Below are 27,080 nucleotides of genomic sequence, written 5' to 3'. Positions count from 1 at the left end.
GTTTGGCTGCCTGGAGCGAGCTTGCTTGCCCTGACAGTGGCCTCGTAGCCCCGGTCATGTCCTAGCTGGAAGGCCGCTCCCCCTGCCCCCGGGCCAGGAGTGGCCAGCCCCAAAGTCAAGGACAAAGACATTTTTAGAAGGGTGACTGAAAAACATCTTGGCAGCTTCTCGGGGTCTGCTCAGGCCTGTAACTTACCTCAGGGTGTAACTAGAAGGTATTTGCAGCCCATAAAATTGACATGAGGCATCTTATTACCAATGTTATTCTTGGACCGAAATTCCACTTCGGAGACACTGGAGACCAGGTATAGGATCCCCAGGTTCACATGTCCTCCCCTAGCTAGTGTGGGGAGCATGTTGCAGGGGTGTTACCTGGATGATGAGTGGAGTCAGGGATCCCCTGGGGGGCATATAAATTAGCTCAAGAAGATGCTTTTGTGGAGGTTGTCCTGTTTTAGGTGTTGGGGAGCTACCTGGGGTCCTGAGCCTTGATTTGAGCTCAGATCTGAAGGATGAATACAAATTTCCAGGCAAGGAAGGAAAGAAAGGGCATCCCAGCAGAGAGAATGGCACATGCAAAGGTCCTGCAGCAGGCACAAGCAGAAGAGGAGGCCAGGGCAGCCAGGGTACAGAATGGCAGGAGTGGGTAAACGTGGGACACAGCTGGACCCCATAGGGCCTTGAAGCACATCAGACAGAGCTGAGATTGGGTCAGTGCTGACATGGTCAGATCTGCCTCTAGAAAGACCATGCTGCCTAAATTGCCATGATCTACCTAAATTACCATGATCTCTGGGCTGGAGGCAAGAGAGGTGCACAAGATGCAGCCCATCTCTCAAGAGGTTTACCATCCAGAATGGTATGAATGAATGAAAGGACAGCAAAGCATGTGAGAGAGCACATGACAAGGCAAATGAATAATCCAGAACAGCACTGTCCACTAGAAATAAAACGTGAGCCACAATACAAAATATGTATATTTTACATTTTCAAGTAGCCACATTAAAAAAAAGTCAAAAGAAACAGGTGAAATAAATTTGAATAAATATTGTATTGAATCCAACTTACGTAACATGTTTTTGTTTCAACATATAATCACTACACAACGTTGTTAATGTTTCGCATTTTTGTCACCGCACGTCTTTGGGATCCAGTATGCATTTTACATTCACAGCTTATCTCTGCTTGGACCGGCCACATTTCGAATGAATATGTTTCAAAAAGAGCGTCTGAAAGAACGACCAAACTGCAGAAGAACACGTAGCCACCCGCACACCTGGGCACCTTGGTGCAAAGCCTGACTCCACATGCACCTGCTGCTTCCCAGCTCAGACACCTGCCATCCCTCCCTGAGGACTGTCTCTGCCCGCAGGAGCTACCGTCAACCTTGAGGTGCGGGAGTGGGGGTGGATGTATGACCCAGCTCCTGGCCCCCAGTGGGACAACTCTGAGATGCACCCTGCACCAGGGGAACGGAGCCCAGATGCCCACTTAACGTCCCCTCCAAAGCTCCCACTTCTTTGCTCTCCATCTGGCTCCCTTTCCCCAGCCCTCACCTCTTGCTGGCTGTCCTGGGATCACCTCCCACATACACTCTTTGTACCAAATCCTCTTAGGATCTGTCCTTAAGGGGACCCATGAAATCATAGCAGAGATAGAAGTTTTTTTAAAGCAAGTGAAACAGTACATTGAGTCTAGCTTAGGAGATATGGCCCAGGAAGCGAATGGTGGAAGACATGTCTGGGAATGATAAATACCAGATCAGGATGGGGACACTGCCAGAGTGGGGGTGGGTGCCCTCCAAGGAGGGTACCCGAGGGTCTCAAATGATCCCAAGTATTTTCTCTCTTAAACATGGGTGGCGGTGGGATGCCTGGGTGGCTCAGCAGTTGAGCATCTGCCTTCGGCCCAGGGCAGGATCTTGGAGTCCCGGGATCGAGTCCCACATCGGGCTCCCTGCATGGAGCCTGCTTCTCCCTCTGCCTGTGTCTCTGTCTCTCTCTCTGTGTCTCTCATTAATAAATGGATGAAATCTTAAAAAACAAAAAAAAAACATGGGTGGCAGGTACAGAGGGGTCTGTGTGTGTACACTTCCTGAATGTCTGAAATGCCTCATCATCCTTGTGAAGGAAAGTGCTGATGGATGTGCTTGCAGCCAAGCAGCTGAAGGGAATGGGCCGTTTAAGCGAAGCAGTGCTAGGAGAAGGCAAAGCGATACATCCCATCATCCTTGAGGCGGTGGGGAGACATTCGATGCCTCACAGCGGGGGCAGGCCAGGCGACGCTGTGCTTCTGTGTCCCTCTGGGGCTCTGTGGACCCCATGCAGCCAGGAGGGCGGAGGCAGGGAGACTCCTGTCATGGCCTGAGCAAGAGGGCATGGGTGGGGGCAGAGTCGAAAGGGCAAAACACATGTGAAAACATTTCAAAGGTGGAATCCATCTGCCCTCCTAGCTAATTGCAAGGGGGGGCCTGCAGCAAGCGAGGCCTTGGAGTCTTTGCTTGGGTGGCAGGTGAAGGAGAGGGCCGCAGGCAGGAGTCTGGACACCCGGGGGGGGGGGGTATTTATTTGACTCTGTCGGTTGGCACAGGCTGACATATCATTTGTACTTGTTTGGGAGACGGGCTGAGACTGGGAGGCTTCTGACCTCAGCACGTTGGCTTTCCAGGTAACAACAGGGCTCTGTGTCCTCCCAGAGCTCTGAGCCCCGTTCAGGCTGGCCAGCCCCTGCCCACACCATGCCCGGGACGTGGGGGCGCCCGGGGAGGGAGGGGGCAAGGGCCGTGGTGGCCCTCCCAACCCTCCTAACCCTGCTTCCAGCCAGGCTGTTCTGGGGCACAGGCACTCCCAGGAGACCATAGGGTGCCTGTGACCCCTGTAACTCCTTCCCGGGGGGTGTTACATCAATACCTCGCCTCTTCATCTCTCTTTGCAGCCACTTGCTATGCTATATAACTTATTCTTTTTTTTATTTTTTTTTTAATTTTTATTTATTTATGATAGTCACAGAGAGAGAGAGAGAGAGAGAGGCAGAGACACAGGCAGAGGGAGAAGCAGGCTCCATGCACCGGGAGCCCGACGTGGGATTTGATCCCGGGTCTCCAGGATCGCGCCCTGGGCCAAAGGCAGGCGCTAAACCGCTGCGCCACCCAGGGATCCCTATGTAACTTATTCTTCCAGCTTGATTGGGCTTCATCCAAGAGTACAGTTTAGTGGGGTGCCTGGATGGCTCAGTCAGTTAAGCATCCGACTCGTGATCTCAGCTCAGATCTCGATCTCAGAGATGTGAGTTCAAGCCCTGCATGGAGCCCACTTAAAAAAAAAAGAAAAAGAAGTACAATTCAGTGGGTTTTAGTAATTGTGTACCAAATTGGTGTCATGTCACCAGCACCACAAACATCATCTAGAGCCTTCCAATCACTCCCACAAGTGCCTTTCTGCCTCTTTACCTTCAAGACTCACCTCCAACCCCCAGCCCCAGGCAATCATGGATTTTTTTTTTTTTGCTTCTTATAGAATTTTATATAAATGAATTTGTAGAGTACGTAGACTTTTTTATGGATTTAAAAAATAAGTCTATTTTTCCCTGCTTTTTTGAGGTATGACTGACCAATCCTCATTGTACATAGGTAAGGTGTGCAAGGTGATGTGTGGAAATACCCATACATTTTGAAATGATCACCACAATCAAGCTAATTAACCTATCACGTTACCATGTCACCTGGTTTTGTGCATGGTGAGAACACTTGAGATCTGCTCTCTTAGCAAATTTCTTTTTTAAAAAAAGATTTTATTTATTTATTTATTCATGAGAAATACAGAGAGAGGCAGAGACACAGGCAGAGGGAGAAGCAGGCTCCTCGCAGGGAGTCAGATATGGGACTTGATCCCTGGATCCGGGGAACATGCCCTGAGCCAAAGGCAGATGTTCAACCAACTGGGCCACCCAGGTGCCCCCCTTATGATTTATTTAATAACATTTTATTTTCTCTGGCTTACTTTGAGAATACAGTATATAATACATACTACATACAAAATATGTAATCATTGACTGTTTATGTTACCAGAAGGCTTTTGGTCAACAGTAGGCATGGGTAGTTAAATTGGGGGCATCAAAAGTTACCCGTGGATTTTTGATCGTGTGGGGGTCAGCACCCCAACCCCCGCGTTGTTCAAGGATCAGCTGTATTGGTCTTTCTGTGTCTGGTTTGTTTCATGAAACACAATGTCCTCTAGGTTTATCCACGTTGTTGCAAATGGCAGGATTCCCTTCCTTCTCTCCCCTGAGTAATATTCCACTGTAAATAGACATCACATCTTTATCCTCATCCGCCAAGGGATATTTAGGTTGTTCCCGTACCTTGGCTATTGTGAGTAATGCTGTGGCGAACATATGAGAGTAGCTATCCCTTTAAGACAGTGATTTCAGTTCCTTTGGATATATACCCAGAACTGTGATTGCTGGATCATAGTGTAGTTCTTTTAGTTTTTTGAGGAACCTTCCTACTGTCTTTCACAGTGACCGCACCAGTTTGCATCTCCACCAACAGTGCTTGAGGGCTCCTTCTCCTCCACATCCTCGCCAACACCTGCCGTTTCTTATCTTTCTGGGAATAGCCATCCTGACAAGTATGAGGTGGTATCTCCTTGTGTATCACCACTCTCCATGATGAGTGGCATGGAGCCGTGTACCTGTCGGCATCTGTAGGTCTTCTTTGAAAAAAAGCATCTATTCGAGGTTTCTGCCCATTTTTTAAAGCAGGTTGTTACTATTTTTTTTTGTTATTGAACTGTATGAGTTCCTTATATATTTGGAATACCAGCCCCCCTGTTGAATAGTGCAAATAATTTCTCTCCTTCTGTAAGTTGCCTTTTCATTGCGTTGTTTCCTTTGTGATGCAGAAATGTCCGGGTTCACGGAACAGGAGAATTAATATCAGTGAAAATGTCCATACATTTGGAAGTAATCTACAGATTCAGTGCAACCCCTATCAAAATTCTAACCGCATTTTCACAGAAATAGAAAAAAAATTCTAAAATTCATATGGAATCCCAAAAGACTCTGAATAGCCAACGCAATCTTGGGAAAGATGAACAAAGCTATGGGTATCAAATTTTCTGATTTCTAATTATATTATAAAGATACAGTAGTCAAAACAGTATTGCTGACCTGAAAACAGACACATAGATCAATAAAACAAAATAGAGAGCCCAGAAATAAACCCAAGCAAATACAGTCAGTTACTCTTTTTAAAAAATGTGTTTATTTATTCATAAGAGACACACAGAGAAGGGCAGAGACACAGGCAGAGGGAGAAGCAGGCTCCCTGTGGGGAGCCTGATGTGGGACTCGATCCCGGGATCCCAAGATCACGACCTGAGCTGAAGGCAGACGCTCAACCACTGAGCCACCCAGGTGCCACTATGGTCAGTTACTCTTTGCCAAGGGTGCTGGGGACACACATGGGGAAAAATTGTCTCTTTATTTTTTATTTTATTTTATTTTATTTTATTTTATTTTATTTTATTTAAAGATTTTATTTATTTATTCATGAGAAACACAGGCAGAGGGAGAAGCAGGCTCCTCGTAGGGAGCCAGATACGGGAGTCGATTCTTGGATCCGAGGATCCCTACCCTGAATCGAAGGCAGATGCTCAACTGCTGAGCCACCCAGGCATCCCGATTATCTCTTTAATAAATGGTGTCAGAGAGACTGGATACCCACATACAAAAGAATAAAATTGGATCCTTACTTGGCACCATATACAAAGATCAACTCAAGCAGGATTAAAACCTTAACCATAAGATGTGAAAACATAAAGCCCCTAAGACAAGAATTTGAGTGCAAGGAGTATGTTGGAAGGTGACATCAGGAAGCAGCCACAAGGAAGGGGAGCCCTGGAAGATGGGGGGAATGTGCCTTAGAGCAACCAGGGGTACTCCTGGTCACCCCTCGGGGTGTTCCTGTGGGCGGAGGGGCGGAGGGGCGGAGGCATGAACTCCCTGGCACTTGCAGCTGGGTGTGCTGAGGGCATGGCGGTATAGCAGCCACATCTCCTCCGCTCTTGGTCCCCTTCTGTCCCTGTTGGATGATGGGGAAGCATAAGGATCCTAAGCAGGCGGGAACCCTGCTTGAGTCTCAGAGCTCCCAAGGCTCCAGCACCATGCTTTGGAGCCCCATGAGGGGCTCTGATGAACCCCACAAGGCCCTGCAGGAGTCTCTCAGGCTCCAGGCAGGGTGGGTTCCAGGCCTGGTCCCCAAAAGTCTCCAAGGTTCTACCTCTTCCCCGTCTCTTTGTGCAGCGTGCTGGCACTCCGTGCATAAGCCTGTGCCCTGAATCCATCTCACTGTGACTGTGGCTGATAATTCTTGAGCTAAAAAGCATCCACTTTGCTGCCCTGGGCCATGTTTGGCTTGCACCTGATTTATTTCTTCAGATGGGGTGAAACTTAGGAGTACCAGGGTCGCCTGCAGAAACCCTGGGCCCTCCTGCTCTGGGACCAGCTGGGTCCCCAGGACACAGGCTTTATGACCTCTGCTGCTCAGTTACCACCTCCCACACAAAGCCGCTGCCGACCTGGGGTTCACTGGCGCAGTGCAGACAGCATGCTGCCAGACGGGGCGGGGCTGGCTGAGTCAGGCTGGGCCTTCCATGCTCATCCCGGTGCCAGGGTGGCGCATCCCGGGTCATCCTCAGAGTGGGGCTCCCCAGCAGGGCCTGTCACTGGTAATAACCTAGCAGGAGGGATTGTCTTCTCTCCTCCTGACCAGGGAGGGCAGATCCTACAGCCCGCGCATGTGGCCTGTCCTGGGGGGCCCTGCCTCTTGGAAGGCACTCTGCCTGGGTGCCTCACACAGTTTCGGATGCTGACTTCTTAAAAGGCAAAGTCCTCATAGTCATTGCTTAGCCTCTGCAACAAACAACACCGGGGTTCTTGGAAGTAGTCACTGCTGGGGAGCAGCAAGACTATTTCCTCTAGAAAACTGAATGGACTTAAATGGGCTGAAGTCACATGGTGAAAAAACCATCTCCTTCCTGTTTACTTTCACCCAGCTGAGTCTTACAAGGAGAAAGACTCAGCCTGGCACTGATGAGTCTTTAATGCTTCTCCAGGATTTCTCCCAATTTTCCTTTTTTTTTTTTTTTTTTAACAACCAAGTTTAAGCCTCAGGCTGCAGATTTTGCCTAGCTCTTCCTCCTAGTTGGAATTGAACATTGTTTTTTGTTTGTTTGTTTGTTTTTTATATTCAATATATATGTTTATTTTTTAAATAAATTTATTTTTTATTGGTGTTCAATTTGTCAACATACAGAATAACACCCAGTGCTCATCCCATCAAGTGCCCCCCTCAATTGCCCACCACCCAGTCACCCCCACCCTCCGCCCACCTCCCCCTTCCTACCACCCCTAGTTCGTTTCCCAAAGTTAGGAGTCTTTCATGTTCTGTCTCCCTCTCTGATATTTCCCACTTATTTTTTCTCCTTCCCCCTTTATGCCCTTTCACTATTTTTTATATTCCTCAAATGAATGAGACCATATAATGTTTGTCCTTCTCCGATTGACTTATTTCATTCAGCATAATACCCTCCAGTTCTATCCACGTCAAAGCAAATGGTGAGTATTTGTTGTTTTTAATGGGTGAGTAATATTCCATTTTGTTTTTACCTTTCCAGTTGTTTGTGTAAGGCGTGGGCTCTTGCTTTTGCATTTAGGGGACAGATATGAAACTTTCTTTTAAATTAGTTTGTTGTAGCTTTTTTTTTTTCTTACAGTGAGTCCTTAATATATTTTGTAAATAATAGTATAATAGTGCGGGTTAGGACTGCCAACCTTGGGTCAAATCTAGTCTGCAGCCTGTTTTTGTCAATAAAGTTTTATTGACACGTAGCCACACTCATTATGTACATGTTCTATTACTCTGACTGCTTAAAGCCTACAACAGTAGAATGGAGTAGCTACAACAGAGACCATCCAGCCCATGGAGCTTGAAATACAGACTGGCCCTTTACAGAAGAAGCTTCCTGATCCTGGTATAGCTGGCACACCCACATAGCACAAATATATATATATATCTCACCTGATAAGCAAATGATTGACATTTAGAAAATGTTAAAGAAACTAAACATGAGTCCCATTGGCAGGGCCTGCAGTAATCATAGAAAGTTACCAACCTTTGAGTTGTGTGTTTAGCTATTGACTCTATCACCCTAACCTACTGCTATGATGACCTCATGAGCTGGAATTTGACATCCCAGGGGGATGGTGGTTGGATGAATTGGTGAAGTACTGGGGACATGGGTGTAAGCATCCAATTTCTCCCTCTCTTTTCCTGCCTGGTCAGACTTTAATTTTTTTTTCTATCTTAGGGCTCCAGACCTATGCCTTGTTTCCCATTTAGTTCTCTAGTAGATTTGAGTGATCTTCTTCCAACCAATTATTTAATTATAGTATCTGTCTTCAATTAAATAACACTTACTGAGCTGAAAGCTGAATTAGAGATACAAAAATGAAAGACACCACCTATCCCAATGGGCAACTCACATTTTATGGAATTCACCACCACCAATACATTGACTGTCACAACTGCTTTTACCATCACCACCACCACTGTCATTACCACCATCACCACCATCATCATCACCACCATCACCATCACCATCATCATCACCATCACCATCATCACCCTTACCATTGTCACCATCATCGCCATCATCATCATCACCACCATCACCATCATCACTGTCACCATTATCACTACTATCATCCCCACACCTACCACTATCACACAGATGAGACAACTTTAAATTGCCTCCATGCTTGAAATACCCTAAGGGTGCCACAAGTTGTCTTAGAGATAAAATTTCTGAAGAACGTTAGGGAACCCCCATCTTGCTACAGCACTAACTCCCTTGTGCAATGTCCACCAGACTGGAAACAGATAGGTGAGGATTTTCCCCTGCCAGGAAGATCAATCTTTTTATGGCTTTGCTCAAATTCTCCAGGAAAGTGTTTGTGGCTGAGGATGTTGTATATTAAATTTGAGTGGTTCATAAATACGTTTTCTAAAACTCTATTTCCTCTTTTATTTATTTGCTTACTCTAATTTAGTCACTTAGAGAAGACCCAAAATTCAGTAAGTGAGTCTCTGTCAGCCACCAGGAATAGAAAATGGGTGAGTCGTACTCACAAAAGCACAACTAAGGCTCGGAGGGCTCTCATTATCGAGATGCCAAGACAAACACAGTCTGCCATCACTGTGGAAGTGGTGGCTTGTGGTTCAATGCCAAAGGGGGAATAGGAAAAAATCAAGAGGGCAATGTAGAAAATGATTTTCCTCTTCAATGTCTGTGTAGAACATGCCCATGGCATTGGGCAGAGGACCTACAAACTACATTACAGCCCTTTGAGTAGTTTCCATAAGAACGGTTGACAGAAGTCTACAAAAACAATGCCTCCATCTTAGAAACAGAAACCTTTGGCTGAAGCCAACCATATTGGCAAAGACATATCTGGGTGAAAGGTATAAAGCAAGGAAAGAAGAATCACAGGCAAACCAACTAAGTTCTAGCCTGGGAAAGAGTTTGGGGGCAGGAAGGCAGAAGCTAAAGTGGAATCAACCATTGGATGTTGATGGGAGATGTCATCATTATTGTCCAATATGGTAGCCTGTGACTTACATGGCTAGTAGCACTTGAAATGTGGGTGGTTTGACTGAGAAACTGGATTTTTGGGATCCCTGGGTGGCGCAGCGGTTTGGCGCCTGCCTTTGGCCCAGGGCGCGATCCTGGAGACCCAGGATCGAATCCCACATCGGGCTCCCGGTGCATGGAGCCTGCTTCTCCCTCTGCCTGTGTCTCTGCCTCTCTCTCTCTCACTGTGTGCCTATCATAAATAAATAAAAAAAAAAAAAAGAGAAACTGGATTTTTAGTTTAATTTAATTTTAGTCAATTTAAATTTAAAAACTGATATTTGATTGTGTTATTAGAAAGCTTTAAGTATGTTTATAATAACTCTGGTTGGTGAATATAGCTTTTCAACTGTGTATTTTTATGAAATTTACTATTTTTTCGATTAGAAAATCTACACATTTCCAATATAGATGTAAAACATCCAAATTGACTTGTGCATAAGTACAAAATGCACATTGGATATTGAAGACTTAGTACCCCTAAAAAAGAATGTAAAACATCTCATTATTAGGTTTTTTTTAAAAAAGATTTTATTTAGGGGATCCCTGAGTGGCTTAGCAGTTTAGCACCTGCCTTCGGCCCAGGACGTGATTCTGGGGTCCCAGGATCGAGTCCCACGTCGGGCTCCCTGCATGGAGCCTGCTTCTCCCTCTGCCTGTCTCTGTCTCTCTCTCTCACTCTGTGTCATTAATGAATAAATTTTTAAAAATCTTTAAAAAAAATATTTTATTTATTTATTCATGAAAGACACAGAGAGAGAGGCAGAGACAAAGGCAGAGGAGGAAGCAGGCTCCCTGCGGGAAGCCCAATGTAAGACTTGATCCCAGAACCCTGGGATCATGATCTCGGCCAAAGGCAGATGTTTAACCACTGAGCCACCCAGGTGTCCCAATAGTTTTTTTTTTTTTTTTGATTGTGTGTTGGAATAATATTTTAGATGTACTGGATTAAATAATGTATTTTTTAAAGATTTTATTTATTTATTCATGAGAGAGAGAGAGAGGCAGAGATACAGGCAGAGAGAGAAGCAGGCTACATGTGGGGAGCCTGATGTGGGACTCGATCTGGGGTCCCCAGGATCACGCCCTGGGGCTGAGGACGATACTAAACATCTGAGCCACCCAAGCTGCCCAAATAATGTATTATTAAAATTAACTTGACCTGCTTCTTTTCACCCTTTTAATGTGATTAGTAGAAAATATAAAATTACACATGCAGCCCACATTTGATTTTCCCTGGACGGTGCTGCCACAGTCATCCAGCAGCCAACAGATACTATGGGACCCCCAGAGTGGCTGTTGACTCTGGTCAATTGTCTGGGTGCCCTCCATTCTCTGCCCATTCCCCAGCCACACCTCAGAGTAAATGTTTGACAAGAAGCTGTTGTTCACCCAGAGAGGAAGTATGGTATAATTAGAAAAATGAATCACAGGTTAGAAATTTTACAGCTCACAGTGTTATCACCGACTCCAGAACATTCCACAGTCTCAGTTCAAGTAGTTTGCTGGAAATTTTGCCTTAAATCATCAGAGTAATTGGATCTGACTTCTCAAGACCCCCACAGTCCTGTGCCCTGGAAATGCTGGACCCTGTTGATCACAGGAACATTTTGGAGCTCAAGGTACATTGCAGTACAATGTCTCTGTAAATCTAAAATTATTTCAAATTAAAAAGTTCATCAAAAAAATATGTACCAAGTCTTGGACATGAAACCACCTAGAAGATTCCTCATTTTAGAGCCCCAGCATAGCACTCAGTACTTCTTAAAGGAGTCATGCTCTAACTTTGGCTTTCCAGGGTGGTAGCTACTGGCCACAGGGGCTGTGGAGCCCAGAAGTGAGGTTCATCCATACTGAGATGTGCCCTAAATTTAAAATACATGGCAGATTTCACAGGCTTAGTGTGAAAAATAATGTAATATGTCTAATTAATAATGTATATATTGATTACATGTTGAAGTAACATTTTAAATATATTGTGTTACATAAAATATATCATTACAATTAATTTCACCCATTTTTTTAGCCTTGTGTCGGCTACCAAAAAATTTAAAAGATGCACATGGTTCACATTTGTGGCTTGTGTCCTGTTTCTCTTGATTGAACCCTGTTGCTCAAGTGCATCCTTCCTCCATCCTTGGCTGGAGGGTAAGATGTTTCCCCTTGGACGGACACACAGGAGACCCTGTCCAAATCCACCCAGTGTGGCTGTAGATAGGTCCTCTACCTTACGTAAGCCTCACTCTTCTAATCTGGAGAACGGGGACTCTGTTAAAAGGATTAAATGCAGTGTTCTGTGTAAAGTGCTTAGCGCCCTGCCTGCCACATCCCAAGCCTTCAGTATATAAATCAAAGGTCATTTTCCACTTACTCTGGAGTCTGACTCCTTGTCTTTCCCATCAGGGTTTGGTTTTCCCCTGTCCATCCTCTGTAGCACCTTGCCCTCTATCCCCACAAACCCTTCCTTCTAACATGCTTGGCTCTCCCAGTTCTCAAAGGAAAAATATCTTTACTTGTACTTTTCTTACTCCTTACTATTCAATTTCTCTCCTTCTTGATGCAACTCACGTGAGTAGCCCACATATTTCATTCCCATTTCTTCTTCTTTTCCTTCTTCTTCTTCTTTTCTTCTTCTTCTTCTTCTTCTTCTTCTTCTTCTTCTTCTTCTTCTTCTTCTTCTTCTTCTTCTTCCTTTTCCTACTACTACTTTTACTTCTTTTTTCAAAGACTTTTGTTTGTTAGAGCCTTTTCAGGCTCACAGGGGAATTGAGGGGAAGGTACCAAGGGTTCCCATGTACCCCCAGCCTTCACACAGCCTCCCCCGACCAGCATCCCACCAGATGGTACATTGGTGACACCTGAGGAACCTAGACCAAGTTACCATCACCATGGCACATGGCTTATATGATATTCCCTCTCACTGTTGAACACGCTGCAGGTCTGGACAGATGTATAGCAGATACCCATCATCATAGTCTACAGAGTGTCTTCACTGCCCTAAAAGTCCTCCTGTGTTCCACCTGTTCATCCTTCCCCTTCAACCCTCAACCCCTGGCAACCACCAATCTCTGAACCGTCTCCATACTTTTGCCCTTTTCCAGAATGTCCCTTAGTTGGAATCATGCGGTACAGTAGTGTTCACATTGGCTTTTTTTCCACCTCATCAGAGGATTTAAAGCTTCCACTGTGTCTTTTCATGGCTTGCTAGCTCATTTCTTTGGAGCCCAAAATAATATTCCATTGTCTGGATGGAGCACACTTTAATTATCCATCACCTACCCAAGGGCATCTTGGCTGCTTCCAAGTTTGGGCAATTATGAATAATGTTGCTAAACATACATGTTTTGGTGTGGACATAAGTTTTCAGCTCCTCTGGGTAAATACCAAAGAGCAGCAATTGCTGGATCTGATGATCATTCCTCCACTTTGACCGATGGGCATGCTCCCTGGTCGGGCTCCCCAGCAAGTCCAGCTGCTGCCTACACCCTTGGGCTAAAACCGTTCACCAGTGGCTCTCATCCCGCCATGCTTCCTACCCAGTCTTCAATCTTCTCAACCCTTTAGAATAAAAATAAAACAAACAAACAAAAAACTTAAGAATGTTCTTCTCTGATGAAGGACTGTTTAGAACTGCAATCCAGCTTGCTCCCAAATGATACCCACAACTATGTGTGCCTGGAGGTGGGAGGGGAGTCCACCTCCTCCTGTCTGAAGCTGGCCGGTCTTAGCTAGATGGAGCCCTTGTCAGTGGCCCCAAGGAGAGAGGTACCCTGGGGTGCAGAGCCCCATGCCGGCGCCCCTCAGAGCCCCATCACTGGAGTGTAACATGGAGTCTGCGATCCAGTCCCTCCTTTGTACCATACGTGCTAAACAGTAAACAGTCCTCCAGGACCCAAATAAAAAGGTCTTTATGGAGAGAACAAACACAAGCAAATGCCAGAATCCAATTTAAATGAATAAATAAACCCAATTTCAGAGAATGCAGGCCACAAGATTTCGGGGACACGAGCCAAGCAAGTTGGTTTCTCGTAAATGTAGGGAAGGAGGGGAGGTCCCAGCTCCTGTCAGCAAATGCTGGCTGCTCCAACTCTGAGGGTCCTGGCCTCTGGAAGGGAAGGCACTCACACTGGCTTGCTCCACCCACAACTAGCTTTCAAGTTTGCATTCAGAAATAAAGTTGAGTGACATCTCCCAGAGGTCCGGGGAGAGGGGACATCCCAGCCTCTTGGAGCCTGTGATGGGGCTGGGGAACGGGAAGGTGACGCTGGATCCTTTTAGTGATCAGTGTGTCTTGTCAGCCATGCTAGCTCGTGTGTCCCCTGCTGGCCTGGGGATGTGGCCATTTCCTGGCTCAGCCTCTGTCTCTTCACAAGTTCCACCACCTTGTCTCCTCCTCTGATGACCTTTTCTCCATTGTTCTATGCTATGCACAATACTTGCTGGAAGCTTCTGTCCCCTTGTGGTTTCAACCTTCTATGGCAACATGGTTGCTCCTCTGCTTGCTCAAGCCTATGTCTCCTCCAGACATCGGCCTCACGCACAGCTTCCATGGCTCATGCCCCCAGGGCTCCCTCTGTGGCTCTTGACTTCCATCCACTCCTGATGGACCAACTGCTTCTCTATCCCTGGACAGAAATCCTGAGAATCCGAGTGTGTGACAGGCTTTTTACCTGGCCATTTTACGAGCTGCCACCCCTTCTTATGGGAGCTTCTCAGGCCTTCTCCTGGGCAGGTGGAGTGGGCACTTTGGTCCTGGCAAGGGGACGTGGGTCCAGCCAGCATCTTGGTTAGACACACCGATGCAATTGCTCTTCCTAGCACATCCATCCATCCACTCCATCCAATTTAAGGACTCTCGTGTGTCAGGCAGTGGACAAGGAAGCGTACGTCCTTGTAGGAGCTTGTAGTCTAGAGAAAGAAAACCACAACCAGCTTCTAAGACAGTGCCCCAAGCACAGTGAGTGGGACGGGAGGGGTGCCAGGGGTGAGGGTGGGTGGGCAGTGAAGGCCACCTGGAGCAGGGCTGAGTGTTGGGGGCTGGGTCAGAGAAAGCTTAGAACTCTCCCCCCCCCCGCCCCCCCCCCCCCGTCCTCCCCCGAGCCCAGGCCTGGAGAGCTGCTGGCCAGCACCTCGTCAGCCTTGCTGTAGGGCAGAAACAGTGTAGTATTATTTCAGGGAAATGGGGCATCTTTGCCACTCTGCTCCATCAGTTACACCTCTGGCTTTGACTTAAAGACTGGCTTTTTTGGGGGGTACTGGGAACTGTCGCTGCCAGCACGAGGAAGGGGCCAAAATAATAATATCTATGTCTTTGCCCCAGACGCCTCACCCACCCACACTGTGCTCTTGTGCAGGAGACTTGGAACAAAGCCAAAAGGCACAGCCGTGAGCCTCAGGGGCCGCTGAAGGGCTGAGGAGCTGGCTCAGCTCTGGGCTCCCTGAAATCCTCAGACTATTTTTCAAACATTGGGAGATTGGTTAAAATCCAAAGTCAGTTTTTCCAAGTTAGGTTCCCCCCCTCAATTTAACCCTGCTTGTCGCTCTGTGGAAATTTAACCTTCATGTGAGCATGTGTGTAAGAGTGTGTGTGTGTATGCATGCATGGGCCAGTGGGTGTGTGTGTGTGAGCTCGAGCAGGTGTGTGTATGCAGACAGGTGTGTGGGCGTGTGTATGCAAGGCAGGTGTGTGTACGCATGGGCAGGTGTGTGAGTGTGTGCATGGATAGGTATGTGTGCGAGCACATACAGGCAGATTGTGAGAGTGTGTGCATGGGCAGGTGTGTGTACACACATATTACAGGAGAGTAGGATGGAGGATAGACACTTGGGAACTGAAGAGCAAGCACATCTCTATTTCCATGGCCCGCTAGTACTCAACCAGAGTAAGTTGGAAACAATTTTTAAAGTTGACACTATGTCATTCTATAATAAGGAGTTATATGGGCTGAACTGGGCCCTTCCAGATTCATATGTTGAAGCTCTAAACCCAAAACTTGAGAATAGGACCTGATTCAGAAAGAGGGTCTTTACAGACATAATTGGTTTAGATGAGGTGACGGGGCGGGGGTGGCCCTAACCCAGTAGGACTGCTATCCTTTTACTGGGGAAATTTGGACACACACACACACACACACACACACAGGGAGATGTCATGTGAAGACTAGATCTGTGTCTCCAGGAGCCAAGGAACTTCCAGAAGTTGGCAGTGAGGCCTGGGACACAGTCTTTCCAAGGCTTCAAAGGGAGCATGGCCTTGCCAACCCCTTCATCTTGGATTCCAGCCACCAAAATGAGACATTTCTGTGTTCGGACTCCTCACTTTGTGGCTGTGGGGGTCCCAGAAAATCAGCACAGGACTTGTGATACTGCTCTGTTCCACCGGTGAGTCATTCTCAATTCCTTGGGATGCATTGTATTATTGTTTTCTAGTATCTTCCTTTTTGCTAATTCTTTATTGGATACAGGTAACTTCCTTCCTCTTTCCATGAAGGAGGGAACTTTCTGTACCCCTCTGTTTTTACCCTACATCTGCCTCATTGTTTCTTCATCACATTAAAACAAAATAACACTTCCACCCAGGTGTGGACCCTATGAAGTGGGGAGTGATCTGCCTGGATGGGCAAGAATAGGGTTCTGAAGACGAACCCTTTGGCTGCACAATCTCTACTCCATTATTTATTGTCTTCAAGACCTCGGGTATGCTACAATACTTCCAAAATCTTTAGTGTTGCCAGCTATAAAATGGGGACATTAATATCTTATGAGACCTGAATAAGGTCAGACACAAAATGCACAACCTGGGCAAAACATCATTCCAAAGGGCTGAGTTTACTAAGATGCATTCAAGTTGCTCATTCACTTGGTGAACACAATCGAGAACTTTCTACCTTTTATGTAATATTCTAGGTATTGGAATGCGAACTAAAGCAGAATGTCCCCTGCCCCTTCAGGACTCCCCCTGTCCAGTTGATGTGTCAGGACCATCATGTGATTACAGTGATGGGAATTATATCTGACTGGCTTTTTCAGCTATCAGTGACAGAAATGCAACTCAAGTCAACAAAAACAGAAAAGGAAATTTATTGGCTCACTTCACTGCAAAATCTAAAGTCAGTGGACTCTTTAATATTTCTCCAAAGATTGTTATTGTTGTTAACATCCATTCAGACATGGTGGATACGGGTACCCAAACCATGCTATCAGGAATTGACCTCTCTCTACCTCTTGGTTCTTCTTTCTCCTGTGTGGTCATTCTTAGATGGGTGACAAAGTGGCTGCCAAAAGCTCCCAGCTTACACGGTGCCCATTTAGGGACCCAGCAGTAAAATCTTCTGCCCAAAAATGTCAACCAAAATCCTTGGGAGGGTTCACATTGGCTTTGTTTCACTCACATCCCTGTCTAGTGTGACCCCTTTACATGGTTACAGGCTGGAAATGTACTGAATGGCCAGGTCTGGCTGATGGGCCCATTCCTGGTGCCAGGGAGAAGGGCCAGCTCTTCTCAAGCCAGAAGAATTAAATGTGGAAGACAAGTGGTCTCACCAAAGGAAAATCGGGAATGGGGAATGAATGCTGAGCAGAGGGAAACAATAGAAGTCTGTTAGAGAACAGAGGAGGGAGCAGGTGCTCTAAGAGAGGAGTGAAGATGCCAGAGGAAGCTTCAGGAAAGGGTAAATGGTTTGTGCAAATACTTATGTGTGTTCCCCAGAGGAAGACTCATTCTGTAAATTCGAAATGAAGCTAATCCAACAAGGACCTTGAGGTCCCCACTTGCAGGTGAGACAACACACTGACCTCCATGGACTGTATATTTCAGTTCTACAATTTCCATGTGGTTCTTTATATATATATATATATATATATATATATATATATATATATAGTTTCTGTTTCTCTCCTGAGATTTCCCATCTTTTTTATTCATTGTGACCATATTTTCCTTTATACCATTGAACACAATACTAAGAGTCACTGTAAAACCCTTATGGGATCATCCCCAAATCTAGATGGTCTCAAGGTAGTCTCCCTGGACTGGCATTTCTCTTGAGAGTAAGCCACATGTTTCTGGTTCTTTGTATATTGAGTAATTTTGGGTTGCATCTTGGGCATGATGAAAGTTATATAGTGAAGGCTCTGGACTCATATTTCTCCAAAGAGTGTTGTTATTGTCGTTAAGCATGAAATTAAGTTGATGGGGCTAAACACAAGTTGACGTGTCTCTTGGTGTTTTTAGGTAGGTGGAGATCATAGAGGGCTGGTGGTGAGAGAGCATATGTCATTATCATCCTCTTTCCCTGAATGCCCAGAAGAGGTACTTTCTCTCAGGATCCAGATCCACTTATCCTGGCACACTGTTTCCTGGCAAGGAAACATGACTAGAGAGATTGATCTCTGTGTTCTCTGAAGCTCCCTAGGAGGCTGTGATTTTAATTTCTAGCATCCTGTAAGGCAATAAATTGATCTTAATTCTCATTAGCAAGCTTTGTGCTTTAGAGCAGTGGGAGGAACCATGAAAATCTAAGAAAAATGGGGTGCAAATCGCTATAACCATTTGAAGAGCATTTTGGCAGCATCAAGCAAAATTGAAACCGGGAAGGCCCTGCAGACTCACTCCTAAATATATTCTGTAAAGCAGCTGCTAGAGGCTCACAACTCATGTGTGAAAACCTACCCCCAACATGATGGTATAAGGAGGTGGGGCCTCTGGGAGGGGGTTCGACCCTCACCAGTAAAATGAGCACCCTTATAGAAGGAATCCCAGAGCATGGAAACTGGTGCAGTCACTGTGGCAAACAGTACAGAGGTTCCTCAAAAAAATTAAAAATAGAGTTACCATAGGATCCAGCAATCCACTTCTGGGATTATTGAAAGGAAATAAAAATCACTATCTTGTAGAGTTATCTGCAGTCACTTACTCCTTGCAGCATTATTCACAGTTTGAGTATGATTCATGGAAACAACCCAAGTGCCAATCAACGGGTGAGTGAGTCCACACGCACACAATGAAATATTAGCCACACAAAAAAGAAAAAACTACTGTTCTTTGTGACAACCTAGATGAATGTAGAAGGCTTTACGCTAAGTGAAATAAGACAGAAAAAGACAAATACTATCTGATCTCACTTATATGTAGAATCTGGAAAAGTCAAGCTCACAGAAACAGTAGAGGGATGGTCACCAGGGGCTGACAGTGGGGAAAATGGGGTGGGGGGTGTTGGTGGAGGAGATAAACTTCCAGTTCTAAGATGAGTAAGTCCTGGGGATCTGATGGACAGCATGGGGACTGCAGTTCACAGTAATATATTGTGGACTTGAAAGGTGACAAGAAATAAGTCTTAATTCTTCTCACCCCTCCCAAATGGTCATTATGTGAGGAGGCGTTCACCAACCTTAGTGTGGCAATCGTTTCAAATAGAAACGTGCATCAAATCATTACATCAAACACCTTAAACTTATACAATGTTCTAAGTTAATCGTATCTCCATAAGCTGGGGAAGAGGCCCAGCGAGAGGTCCCTCCCGCTTCGCCATGTGAGCACACGGGGGGGGGGGGGGGGGGGGCGGGGAACGCGTCTGCCAACTAGGAAGCCCCCTCATTACCTGCCAAATCTGCTGGCCCCTTGGTCTTGGACTTGCAGCTTCCGGGGCTGTGAGAAACAAATGTGTGTTGTTTGAGGGCCCCCCACCCCAGGGTGTGACGTTTTGTTACACAGGCCTAACCTAAGACAGCAGGATTTGTCCAACTTTTCAAACTATGACCCACATAGTTAGGAACACTTTATATCTCGGGCGCCCGGGTGGCTCAGCAGTTGAGCGTCTGCCTTTCACTCAGGTCCTGATCCTGGAGTCCCAGGATCGAGTCCCGCATCGGGCTCCCGGTGCATGGAGCCTGCTTCTCCCTCTGCCTGTGTCTCTGCCTCTCTCTCTCTCTCTGTATCTCTCATGAATGAATAAATAAAAACCTTAAAAATGAAAATCTAATGAAAGATAACAGGATTCAGAACCTGGAGTCCACTCTTCCTACATCCGTGCTGCAGATTTGCCATTTTGTGTAGTTTCTGCTACCTGCCAGCCCTTCATAACAGAATTTGCTCAGAATCTTCGTAAAATCTTAAGTGTACAAATGCTGTACAGAAGAACCAGAATGCACCTCAGTTACACCATGTTCATTTTATGTTGCACATTACAATGTATTAATTTATAAGGGAAAATCTGTAGCACACTTCTTGGCTCCGGGCCCATAACTAAGAAAGATTGCTCAGAAACATGCACTCTTTAGTGCTTTTATTCATTTAATGGTCTTGGGAATGAAGAAAGGGAGGGGGGAGCTGAACTATTTACTGGGTTGGCTGCCCCCAACCCTTTACCCCACAACAAATTCTTTCCAGGTCTCTTTTAAAAGGTTTCATGGTGAACCAGTGAATAAAGACCCCATAGCAGGCTGGCCTTTATAAATAACAAAACTAGGCTACTGTGGACTAAGTTACTGACTTAGCAGCCAGGCAGGGGGAAGAAAGGAGGAATGTGTGGATATAATTGGGTCTCGTTGGAAAGCAAATTAAAGTAGTCTGCATCTCGTTACTCAGTGACCCAGCTTGGGAGGATTCTGGAACATTTCCAAGAACAGAAAATAAGGTCCCACTGATGTGGAAAACCACAGAGGCAGGGGTGGTTGTAGGTGGGAACGTCTTGCCTTGAAATGGCCCCTACCCTCTCCTGCCATTTTTAGCTGGCTCTCTTGTGGGTGGCTCCAGGGGCCAGTAGGGATGCCACAATTTCCCTCTGAAATCACTTGATTGCATTAGAGCACACATCTGAGGCCTGGCCTTTGATCATGCCTTTATTCCAGAATTTGAGATGAGGCTTAAGTAACACCCCATCCCACCAGAAATCTGACTGTGATCCTGCCTTCCAGACATGAAGGGCCTCATCTTCATAAGTACAGACCTGGGACACTGGGTCCTCTTTCTGGGCGACCAGGTAAGGCTATCGATAAAGACAGAACCATTGCGTCAGGTGAGGGACAAAAGCTTTGCCCCCAACATGGGTTGAAATTGGGGTTGTGACCTCTGTGGAGGTAGGGGGCAGGAAAAGTTGGGAGTCCCTGAGAAGGGGAGGTGAGGCCGGAAAAGCAGACCATGCAAATAATGAAGAAAGGAGATTTGAGACAGAATGCCTGGGTGCCAAGGCAAGGTGACCTTGGCCAAATAAAGCCTGGGCATTTAGTATACTCTATGCCTCCAGGTCCCTCACTGGCACTGGGGAAAAAGTCTTGCCACCAGGAGTTGGAATAGGATTAGGGGCAATCTTCCTCCTGGAGCCCTTAGTAGAGCCCCCGGCTGAGCCAAGTGCTCCATTGCCACTGGTGCACTGTTGTTGCAAGAGAACAGAGCGACCACCATGCCTGAGTGGGGAGCCTGCCCCTTGCACCTCGAGCCTGCTCCCCAGGGTGGGAGGGCACTCATGACCCACGTTCTCTCTCAGCCCCTGGGAGAATTCTCACCTTCTGGGAGAATTCCGCTCCCTGAACAACAGCATGCCAGTGCCTTCTGGATCTTCCTTCCTGCACATCCTTCATCACTAGAGTGGACTTATGAATGCAGCAGCTTTTAATTTTCCTGGTGCATGAAATAGGGGTGGGACGCAGGAGGAAGGTGAGAGGGAGCCAAAGTTCAAAGAGGTGCCATTTCTTATCCGTTCAGGCAGCCGCAGCTAAACGTCTGAGGATGTGAGCAACAGGAACACTAATTCTTTGCTGCTTGGGATGAAATCCCACCGGTAGGTATCCACCCAAGAGAAGCGGAGAGACATCCACACAAAGCCTTACACTTCAATTCTTAAGAGATCCACACTGGAAGCAACCATGTATTGGTCAGTGGGGACATACTTATACCAAAAACTACGTGTAGTGTTTCTGATGCTCAAATTTAACTGGGTGTCCCTGCATTGCCTGGCAAGCCTACCTCCGAGGCACCCATGGGAGAGCTGCCCTGAGATGGTGTTGGGGGTGGACCAACAGCAACACATCAGACATGAATATATGGTGGTAAACACAAAGTGTATGGTAATAAACACAGCTACCCTTTATCGGGTACTCACTGTGTGGTTTGGTCTCGTGGTTACGAACAGGGGCTGCTCAGGTGGGAACCCCAGCTCTGCAACGTTCGAACTGTGCCATCTCTTGTGCCTCAGTCTCCCCATATATAAAATGGGTGCAATAATAGCTCCACCTCACAGAGACGTAAGGATTTGTAACGTTTGTAAAGCACCCAGCCACAGCTTCAGGTTGTAAACTTGTGCTGAGGGTCGGGGGCATTTTCCACAAAGCGGCCATCGAGCGGCCTTCGCCTCCCGCGTCCTCACGCTTCAGAGTGAGAAGGCACAGAGCATACAGAGCCGTGACTTGCTCATTTTCTCACCCCAGCCTGAGAATGCTCCAAATGTGTGCAAGCCATTACAGGAAGGCAGCAAAAGATTGTGCACCCCTTTGGGCCGAGAAAGGGAGCAGCAGCGTGGGAGAGAGCAGAGCCCTGGGGAGAGCAGAGGGGATGCTGAGGCTGAGGGCTGCCCCTTGGAGCTGCCTGCAGGACCCACTCCCTAGGCCCCCTATGATGAGGTCTGGAGGCACCCTGGGAGGGGGCAAGGCTTGGCCCCTTGCACACCGCTCCTCACCCGGTTTGAGAACTAGCCTGGGGGAATCTCCATCTCCACGTCGCCAGCCTCTGATACATTTACATTCCTTCCATTGGGATTTCCTTCTATTACAAACCACAATAGTTAACACAGACTGTGACTTTATTCCCTACAAAAGGCAGAGAGAAAAACAAACAAACGAACAAAAGGCAGAGAGATTTTTGTATGTCACACGGCAGCTGTTGCAGCCATCTCAAAGTATCTCTTACACTTGTCACTACTCCAGAGTTACAGAAGTTCAGACCTGCTGGTGGTTGCATCATTTAATGCGCCTCTAGGGAAACCCGTGTAATTATGGCATCCTTAGTCTGTTTAATATTGTGATAACTGTTTTTGTGCAGTTTTCTTTGCAAACATCTGGATTAAATGTTATGCATTTAAAAACATTATTCTGGGGCCCATCAAACTGTCAAAGTGGTCAGAGGCGCAAAAAAGGACAAGCCACCACCTGTGGCCACCTTAGGCATTGTGGAGTATGCGGGAGGATGCTCAGACCACGTGAGCCAGAGTCTTGGGGTGTGCTAACCTGGGGCACCCCAGAACCTCCTAGCTGGTCCTCTTCTCCTACTTGCTTCCTCTCCTTTCCACAGAAGCCCTAGTACTCTGCAAAACACAAATCCGTTGTGTCGTTCTCCTACTCAAAACTCCTTCATCTGCTTCCTGGTAAACTTAGAATAAAATCGAAGCTCCTCACCTGGTTTGTAAAGCCCACAATGATCTGGGCTCCAACCTTTCCCTGACTTCATCTCCAACCATCTTTGCCTGGTCATGCTGGTCCAGCCACACTGGCCACCTTGCTCATCTCAAATACATCAAGTTCCTTCCTACCTCAGGACCTTTGCACTTGCTCTTCCCTCTGCCTGGAAAAATTTTCCCCCAGATATGTATGTACCTTGCTCCTTCATTTTAATGAGATCTCTGCTCAAATGTCACTGCCTAAAAAAGAGCCTTCACTGGTCACTCTGTTTCAAAGATGGCCTGTCTTCTTCACTTACCACTTGTTATGTCACTTTTTCCCCAGAGCTCTCATTGTCTCCTGAAGCTACATTTCACAGTTCTGTGTTTATTGTTTCTCACCTAGATTGTCAACTCCAGGAGGGCAAGGACTTTGCTTGTTCATGGCTATATCCCAAGGTCTAGAACAATGTCTGGCACAAAGTAAGTTCTTATGAAATAATGATGAATAAATGTATGCATTTTTAAGTCACTTGGGTAGATGGGCAATGTTACTTTTGCTTTGAGCTAATCCAATATCCAAGGATCTCTCTTTTTCATTTTTTTTTGTTTTAATGTTTCACTTTTATTAAAGTTTTTTATTGAAGTGCAATTCACGTGACATAAAATGAACCATTTTTATGTAAACGATTCAATGCTACTTGGTACATTCATAATGTTGTACAACTGCCACCCCCTTCTTATTCCAAGACATCCTCGTCACTCCAAAAGAAAACCCCAAATCCATTAAATAGTCATTCCCTATTCTCCCTTCCATCGCTTGGTAACCTTCCATTGCTTCCTGTCTTTATGGATTTACCTACTCTAGACATCTCGTACCTGTGCAATTATATATTTATGTGGCCTGCGTGTCAGGCTCCTTGCACTCAGCACCGTGTTTTCAAGGGTCATCCCCATGATAGCAGGTGTCTATACTTCCTTTCCTCTTATGGACAAATAGTACTCCGTTGTGTGGATGGGCCACATTTTGCTTATCTGTTGATGCATTGATGGACATTTGGGTGGTTTGGGCATCTAGGTCATCTTAAGGAAAACTCAGATATTTAATCCACATGTCCAAGAATGTCAGTGGTTCAGTTCATCTGGAACGTTCATCCAATCCTCACTGAAGATCAAGGTGGAGTTAACTTCCTGCAGTGGACAATATTCTCAAGGGGTCGGGGTGGGATGTTACAGAAAATTGGAGCTATAAATGACACTGCCCCGTCCCTCAGATTCATATGTGGAAGCCCAACTCCCAGAGTGAAGGTGTCGGGAGATGGGGCCTTTGGGGGTGATTAGGATTAGATGAGGCCATGAGTGTGGGGCCCCCATGATGGGACCAGGGCCCTTATAGGGAGAAGAGGAGACCCCGGAGCCCCCTCCCGCCACCGCATGAGGACACAGGGAGAAGGCAGCCCTCTGCCAGCCAGGAAGCGGTTCTCACCAGATAGATGCCCAACCCGCCAGCACCTTGACCTCGGACTTCCAGCCCCGGACGGCAGGAAATAAATGTCCCCGGTTTGAGCCACCTGGGCGGTGGTGTTCTGCGTGGGCGGCCCCAGCCGACCAGTGCCAGCGCCCCTAGCCGCAAGGCTGCAGGGCGGCTGTGCTGCTGCGCCTGCTGTGGGCCTTCCTCCCGTGACCGCGTCCCGCCCCGCCCGGGGCCGCTCCGCACCTTCCCCGCAGCTCTGCTCTTGTCCCGGGAGTGGACTGTTCCCGGGCAGCGGTCGGTCCGGGGCCCTGCGGCCTCCTCGGCGTCAGCCTGTCCCAGAGGCACCGTCACCCTCGGGGCCAGGCTGCAAAGTCGTGGCCACTACTTCTCTCCTTCCTCCTTTCCAGAGTCTTCGGTTAGTAGGTCAGCGGGTCTTGTAAGAAGGTGGAATCGACATCTTCCAAGCTGTCCATTCTTCCCTGTTCCCGCCATCAGCATGGTGTCCAGGCCTTCATCGATTCTCACCTGGACAACTTTTGTAGCCTCCTGTCTTCCTGGGCTCATGTCTCGGGGTCTAGTTTATCCTCTCACTGCAAATGTAAGGGTACCAGACACGGGCAATAGCTTTTTTCTGTTAGGGCCCACAGATGAGATCCCAACTTTTACTAACATTGTATAATAAATGTGATTCCAAATAAGATATGACAATATTTCCAAATATTTTCCAAAATAAAAATGTGACACAAAGAGAAGCTCACCAGTATCTGCTATCACCACCACTTATTAAAAAGAAATGGGGGATCTCTGGGTGGCTCAGCAGTTTAGCACTGCCTTCGGCCCAGGGCGTGATCCTGGAGACCCGAGTTCGGGTCCCACATTGGGCTCTCTGTAGGGAGCCTGCTTCTCCCTCTGCCTGTGTCTGCCTCTCCCTCTGTGTGACTCTCATGAATAAATAAATAAAATCTTTTTTTAAAAATTAAAAAAATAAAAATAAATGATAACAAATGAATTGTGACACCCTCTAAACGAATAAGACCAACTAGAGCAGAATCTCACAACTTTCTTCTCTGTCTCATTTCATCCAAGACCACACACTTCTGTCCAGTGTCCAGTGCACTGAGGAACAGACAGGCATGTGGAGCCGCTGGCCCCCGGAATAAGAGCGAAACGCCAGCATAACTCACAAGACCAGTCTCTGCAAGCAGAGATGAAAAGCAGGACAAAGTAACAAGGGATCTGGATAAGAGAAGGAGGAATTCATACGAAAAGAAAAACCACAGTGACTGTTTCAGACAGTTTGTTAGAGAAATCAAAGCAGAGACAACACACAATCTGGAGAACAAACAAGGAGCTTGCCCAGTTCAGGGGGAAAAAAAGATAAACAGATGAAAACTGCTAAGAAGACGTTGGTAGAAATGAACGACAGCATCTGAATAACTAGCAAAAGGATTGGCAGCCCACAAAATCAGATCCATCAGAAATTATTAGTGAAAGAAAATCTCATGATGTTTAAAAATCGAGATAATATTCTAAAATCACATACACATGAAAACCGGGATCGAGCAGCGGAAGGTGGAAAATGATTTGACATTATTTGTCTCGTTTTACATGAAGACCGTTTCATTCCTGACCTTGATAATTATAGAGACCTGACTATCCTTTATTGAAAGGCTAGCGTCCAAGTAACCAACACCACTTCGCTAGAAAGAAAAAGAAGGAAATGGTATCCATCTGTAAAGGCTATTGGATAACGGACATTGTGAAAACAACAAAACAACATACGACGAGGTGAGAGGAGCAATGCAGACGGTGTTCGCCGTGGAAATGTGAGTTGGTTTGCTGGTGCAGAGACAGCGTGTGATGCGGACTCAAAACACGAAATCCAACTGCAGGCTGTCGACAAGGGACACACTGAAAGCAAAGTGACACCGTGAGGTTAGAAATACAACAGGGGGGCAGCCCGGGTGGCCCAGCGGTTTAGCGCCGCCTTCAGCCCAGGGCCTGATCCTGGAGACCCGGGATCGAGTCCCACATCGGGCTCCCTGCAGGGAGCCTGCTTCTCCCTCTGCCTGCGCCTCTGCCTCTCTCTCTCTCTCTCTGGGTCTCTCATGAATAAATAAATAAAATCTTTTTTTTTTTTTTTTTTTTTTTTTTTATAAATAAAATCTTAAAAAGAAAAAAAAAAAAGAAATACAACAAGGGGTGGATACAGCAGGAGAGCCGGGTGTCAGGAGGAGAATTCAGAGGGCTCCCTGGGTGTCGATGAGCTCACGTGGCCCGGGCTCCCGCCTCCGATGCAGAGAAGATGAAGCCGCAACCGGCCCGCGATGTGGTCTCCATCCCCACCTGCTTCTCCCCTCCCCCGGCCTCAGCTCTGACTGTGAGCTTACTTTTTTAAGTCTTTAACTTAGAGATCTGCCTTTCTCTTTCTCCAAGAAACTCATCTTCAGAAGTGCGTTCCCAGCATTTGGGATTCGGAATATAAACATCTCTGCAGCAGCCCCAGACCCCAAACACCCCAACATGCCTCCTGTTCCCCTTGTCCAC

The 27,080-nt window shown here is 46.7% G+C and overlaps 1 long non-coding RNA gene across 2 annotated transcripts; it reads left to right on the top strand.

The window, feature by feature from the left end:
• The first annotated feature begins 20,543 nt into the window (after positions 1 to 20,543).
• Positions 20,544 to 26,663, top strand: LOC112676450 (uncharacterized). Of its 2 annotated transcripts, none has more exons than XR_007406186.1 (4): positions 20,544 to 20,671; positions 21,394 to 21,469; positions 23,466 to 23,542; positions 25,620 to 26,663. It is a non-coding gene; the product is annotated as an uncharacterized LOC112676450 (long non-coding RNA). The 2 variants fall into 2 exon arrangements; XR_003146540.3 differs by lacking the exon at positions 25,620 to 26,663 and adding an exon at positions 24,941 to 25,410.
• The last annotated feature ends 417 nt before the right edge of the window (positions 26,664 to 27,080 follow it).

This window comes from Canis lupus, chromosome 26 (assembly GCF_003254725.2).
Source record: "Canis lupus dingo isolate Sandy chromosome 26, ASM325472v2, whole genome shotgun sequence".
Lineage (NCBI taxonomy): Eukaryota > Metazoa > Chordata > Mammalia > Carnivora > Canidae > Canis > Canis lupus.
The sequence above is the reverse complement of the archived record's forward strand: the minus strand, read 5'-3'. Positions and strand labels throughout refer to the sequence as shown.